The following is a 6,141-nucleotide window of genomic DNA, read 5'->3' as shown; positions in this document are numbered from 1 at the left end:
ACTTCATATGTATTATTTCATTGGACCTCCCAACATCACTGAGACAAATATTATTTCCATCTTACTGATGAGGAAACTGAGGCTCAGAAAAGGTAAGTTATTTCCCCATGCCACCACAGCAACTAAAGTACCACAGAAGAAATCCAAAAATAAATCTTACTAGCTCTATGTCCAATATGATAGCCATTGTAACACCTTGCCTCTATAGAGACTAAAACTTCCCTCCCAACCTACAAATCTATTTACCAATAAACCCTTTTATTACTCAAAGAAGCAAATTTCTGGGTTTCTTTTTAGATTATGGGCATATGAATATTTATAGCATCTACAACGTCTCCACTAATGTTGCTGGTTTCATCCTGCTTGGGTTCCCCTGTCAGAGAGAGAAGCAGATTCTCTTCTTTTCACTGTTATTGATCATCTACATTCTAACTCTTTTGGGAAATGGAGCCATCATCTGTGCAGTGGTCTGGGATCAGAAACTCCAAACACCCATGTATATACTCCTGGCCGACTTCTCCTTCTTAGAGATTTGGTATGTTACTACCATCATCCCTAATATGTTGGTCAACTTCCTCTCTGAGAGCAAAATCATCTCCTTCTCTGGCTGCTTCCTCCAGTTCTACTTCTTCTTCTCATTGGGTATCACAGAATGTTTTTCTTCTAGCAGTTATGGCACTTGACAGATACTTAGCCATCTGCTGGCCTCTGCATTATCCAACCATCATGACAGGACATCTCTGCACCAGTCTGATAATCAGTTGCTGGACACTTGGCTTCCTCTGGTACCTGATCCCCATCATTATCATTTCTCAGATGCCCTTCTGTGATCCTAAGGTTCTTGACCACTTTGTGACCTTCTGCCACTGCTAGCTCTCACATGTACCCGAGTCCCTATGATGGAACTCACTTGTTGCACCTTGAGTTCTTTGAACCTCTTTGCCCCTTTTGGATTCATCATGGGATCGTATGCCCTTGTTCTGAGAGCTGTGCTGAGAGTCCCTTCCATAGCAGGTCGGGTAAAAGCTTTCTCTACTTGTGGTTCCCACTTAGCTGTGGTGTCACTCTTCTATGGATCTGTGATGATCTTGCATGTAAAGCCAACTTCAGAGCATGATTCTGAGACCCAGAAAATTGTGACTCTCTTTTATTCTGTTGTCATTCCATTCTTAAACCCTATTATCTACAGCCTTAGGAATAGGGAAATGAAGGATGCCCTGAGGAAAGTCCTGGGGAAAAGAGAATTAGAATCTTAATATGAGACCCTTGAGGGATCACCTAGGTCTTTAACAATCTCCTCAAGTGAAAGAGCAAGAAAAATTGATTTCTTTGCGTACCCATTTACTGAACTTCAATGACCATGGAATCTTATTACTTTTCCATCCATGATATGACTTGCCCAGGATCACATAATTAAGTATATTTCAGAAGAGGGATCTGAACTGTTTTTTATCCAATAAACTATCCTGGCTCTCAGGGTTTTCTATAGCAGTCTAATACATTACTGGGGCTAAAGAAGACACAAAACTCTAAACATTTTCAGCAAAAGTAAGGTGTGCCCAAATCAGGATATAATGTGTGATTGTGCTCTCCTTATTTAAAAATGGTATAAGATCTTGAGAAAATAATTTTAAATGATTAGAAATAATTAAAAGAAAGAGAGTAACAAAGGGGAGAAGGAGTTGCTAAAAGGAGACAAAAAAATTTAAATTATAGTCAGAAATTCCAAAGTTTAAGAGGAAATCTATCCAAACAAGTTACAACGTTCTTTTAAAAATAAATGTATGTCAGTCTACATTGGCCAAAGCAAGTATGTAAAGTTAAAAAGAAAAGGAAAGAAAATAAAAAGAATAAGCATGTTAGGTCAATGAAAACAAAAATCAAGAGACTGCAAATTGCTGTACAAATAAATTCTGTAAATGTTAGTTTCCCCAAAACTAACCTTTCCTTAAAACATGATTGTATTGAGGGGCTGAAGAACTAGAGATTCTCAAAGATTGAAAGGACAGAATTATAGTCAATGCTGTAACCAAAGATGACTTCAGAACACTGGTGGTTAAGCATTTGTTTCCTCCAATCAGAAAGATGAAAAATGACACAAGAATTGCCTAATTTAGATGAATCAGTATTTATTGATTATGACAATTCTTATGTTTGTATACATGGAGAAAAGAGGAACAGTCTTCCAAAGGCTAAGATATCTGGTGTTCTGAACCAGAGAACAGAGTCCTGTTTTAGAGAGTCCCAAATAAGGATTTAGTCTCCCAAATTCATGTTGTGATTGTTTCTGACCCATACAGCATAGTGAGCTGGGGAATCCATTAAATCAAGACAATTTTACTATGACCATGGAATGAGAATATTGCATTAATCACTTAGACTGATCATTTCACTAAGACTGAATCTTGAGGAGAACTAGTTGGGATAAGATTAAAAAAAATTCTCCCCAAAACAATCTTGCATTTTGAGCCCCTAATAGGTTTTATTCTTGAATAGAGGAAGATATAAAGGTTTATATGAGATTCTTCAATCTTTCACGACATGTACCTAAGATTCAGTCCTGGGACAAACATTCCAAATAGCTCCTTAGATCGTCTCTGTGTTTCCTTTCATTCCCTTCTTCACCTAGCAGATGTCTGGAATTCCATGTGCTCCTGAGATCAATCAACATTTCATTCTAAGAAGCAAAGGCTTTTTAGAATCAAGAAATCAATCTCCAACAATTTCTGAGAGGAAATGCACTCAGAACATAGAGGGATATAAAAGCAATTCTCTCAGTTGGTTTTCTCTGTCTGGTTGTAAAAAAAATAAGTTCACAAAGTGTGTCCATGAAATATACGCATGATTTGGGCAACCAAATGAGAGTCACCTTTACTAGGGATAAACAGGCTCACAATAATTGGAGACACAAGTATGAAAGAATGCTTAGATTCTGGATTTTTGCTTTCTTGTGCACTTAATGGCTTCCCAAGATAGGAAAATTGACATGTTCATGAGAACACAGAAACTAGAGATGTGAATTCTAAGAAAGAAGTAAGAGAAGAGTAGTAGTGGCAGGGGTTCTAAGGGATAAAAATGATACCATTTCTTAAGGTCAAGTAAATATATCAATGAAACAACAGTGGACCAGATGCTGAGAAAAAGGAGAAAAATCAGATCTCAGAAGACCATACCTAAGCAAGTAGAACTCTTGCTAATTCCTTAAAGAAGTGTTATATTTTTTTCTTTTTAAAAATGAAGCCTAACAAAGCATTGTGTATATCATAGAAGTAAAATAAATGTTTGTTGAATTTAATTGAAGAGTTGAATCTCTTACGTATATTTCTCATGCATACATTACTCATATTTATTATTTCTATTTATCCTGTTGTTACTGCTTTTTCTTTAATCTCCGAAATCTTGATTCATACTTACCTTCCCCAGTGCACCAAGGTATGTTTATATTCTGTTAAAAACATCTGGTCTACATTACCTAAAATTTAAGTAGGCAGATCAGTAAGTGGCATTTCAGGGGACTAGGTAGTCTCCCTTGGCCCCAAAATACCTATTGGCCTCAGTCCCTGGTGTCCAAACTTTTAAGCACCAGTGTCACTTCTTGGGAATGATGGGTTTATGCAACCTTTCTTTCAAGGAGTAACACATATTATAACTTGGAAGAGATACACAAAAATATTGAGAGGAGAGATGGCTCTAAGGAAGGAGAGATTACATATTTTCATTACCAAATTGACAGGACAGTTGCCATCCTGCAACTTTGGACCCTTGTTTGTAATTATTGTCCATCCAACCTAAGTTGAATAGTCCCAGAATTTCTGCCAATTTTCTTGAGTGAATTACTTTCTGATTACATTTTCTTAATTACACTCTACCTCCAGCCTTTGTTATCCATTCCTGCTCTGAAAATGTAGAGCACTTTGTCTTCACAAGATATTCGTCATAGGCTAGATGATCTTATTGAATAAGTTTCAGTGGTCTTTCCTGCTCAGGGCTAAAAGACTTCTGAAGCTTCTTCCAAACCTAGGATTATTCCTATATACACTCCCATATATTCTCATGCCTTACATATAAACTTGTTGTCTTAAAATATTTTCTTTTCTTTCTTCATCCTCTTGTTAGCTGTTGTCTAGGACCACTTCTCACTCCTATTCCATTTCAACTTCTTACTGCATCTAAGACTGATGTATGGTGGTAGGACTGATGGTAGAAAGTAGAGGGAAGAGGAGATTTTCAATATCCCAGGGCATTCTCCTTCTATCACTGCCATTGGTTTCCCAAACTATAAAGCAGTATTCTATCTCATTGTTTTTACATTCAACCATCTTGTTCTACCCTGCTGAGCTCTCACCCTTATTTCAGATCCTAAGAACAAATACCTATTAGCCAGAGTCTGGTTTTCCTCTGAAGTACAAATAAATTGTAAATTCCATTTTTGTGTGCGTGTGTACAAAGACCCAATATGTCTTTCCTGGCAAGATCTAAGTACAAAAAAGAAAAATGGAGGGCAGGAGAGCTGGCATAGAAGGGATTCTTTATGCAATTGATTTCCCTTGTGTTCTTAGCAATTTAAAGAACAGACTTTTAGGAAATTCCCAATGGGTTATATGTAGGCTTTAGAGGAAGGTACTTAGGAGAAATTTTGTGAAAACAAATTCAAATCTTCCCTGATCCAGGGAAGAAGAGGAAACCTTAATTGAAAACAGCAGGTGTTGCCTGAGTATATGAGAGCAAGCAGGTCAATCTCTGAGACCTCTAGCAGTAAAAGAAAGTCAACAGAAAGAAAGAGAAGTAATCCTGGAGGTTCTACTGGCAGAAGATCCTGTTTTTCCTTACTTTCCTTTATCATTGGATCCAATGGCCCTACCATTTACCCTCTACTTTCATTATTTCCCATTTTCATCATATATGCTGACCATTCACAATGCTTCCTTTAGAAGTATCAATAAAGGCAGGTATCCTCAGGAGGTAGGACAGATAAAGGAAGGGAAGGTTCAGGATTACAATTCATTCATATGTTCAAATAGATTTGAAGTTAAAAAGAATTTTAGATATGGAGTCTAACACCTTTTGTTCTAAAGATGAGGGAACTAAAGTCAGGCAGGTTAAGTATATACTTACCCAGGATCACACAAGAAGTAAAGAGGGAAGTCTGAACTGAAACAGGTTTTATGACATTGGTTCTGTGCTTTTACCACTACACAAATGTATTGCTAAAATTCCAAATTGTAGCTCCAATTATGATTTATCACTGAAACATATTGCCCCTGGTTGCTAGGTTCAACCATAATGTATTATGGGCAGTATAGGCTGAAATTAAAAAAGGTGGGGGAGAGGATAGGGGTATAAATGGAGAGAGTAGTGATATATGTGAATATAAGAATGATATCTATATAGATGAAGTGGAAACAAAGATGGAGATTATAGAGAAGGAGAAGTGATGTGGACAGAGATTAAAATGGGAATAGAAATAGATGGCAATAGGGATATAAAATATAGCTGTAGATGGTATAGACAGATTTCATAGGTAGCAGTACATACAGAAGAAAAAAATATCAAGATTATAGAGAAGCAATAACAAAAACAGAGAGTCTATCAACAAAGCATATAGTGGAGATGCTCACTGGGATAATTTCAAAATATCCCCTTGGGCAGTGAGCAATTGCAACCAGGCAAAATTACCTCTGAAATGTTTGTTAATATCCTCTGTAACCTATGATTCATTGAGAAGATCATTCTAAGTACAGATTGGAAATTACTTCCTTGATATCAATAGCTCTGCCTACTTGAGAATCGGTGGAAGATCAAGAAACCAAAAAACTAACATTTGTACATTAAATGAAATAAACTGTACCTATTAATTAAATGAAAAAGATTCAGCAATCTGTTGATATAAGGTTGTCAAGTTCATCCATTCATTGGACAAATGCTCATTACGTATATATTCTGTTCAAGTCAGTGTGCTAGGCAATGTGAGAGACATTAAGATAAATAAAAGACCTGAACTTCAAGGAATTTAAAAATAGAAAATGATAAAGAAGCTAAAATAAAACAACTAAAGGTGCTAGAAAAGTTCATAATAGGGAAAATACTTCTACCTTGTGCATTATGGAAAAGGTAGATTTTGAAATGGTCTGCAAAGGATTT

At 36.5% G+C, this 6,141-nt stretch overlaps 1 pseudogene; it reads left to right on the top strand.

Annotated features, from left to right (window-relative positions):
- The first annotated feature begins 308 nt into the window (after positions 1-308).
- Positions 309-1,256, top strand: LOC140513874 (olfactory receptor 11G2-like; annotated as a pseudogene).
- Positions 1,257-6,141: the final 4,885 nt, after the last annotated feature.

Source organism: Notamacropus eugenii, chromosome 7 (genome assembly GCF_028372415.1).
Source record: "Notamacropus eugenii isolate mMacEug1 chromosome 7, mMacEug1.pri_v2, whole genome shotgun sequence".
Classification (NCBI taxonomy): domain Eukaryota; kingdom Metazoa; phylum Chordata; class Mammalia; order Diprotodontia; family Macropodidae; genus Notamacropus; species Notamacropus eugenii.
The sequence above is the reverse complement of the archived record's forward strand: the minus strand, read 5'-3'. Positions and strand labels throughout refer to the sequence as shown.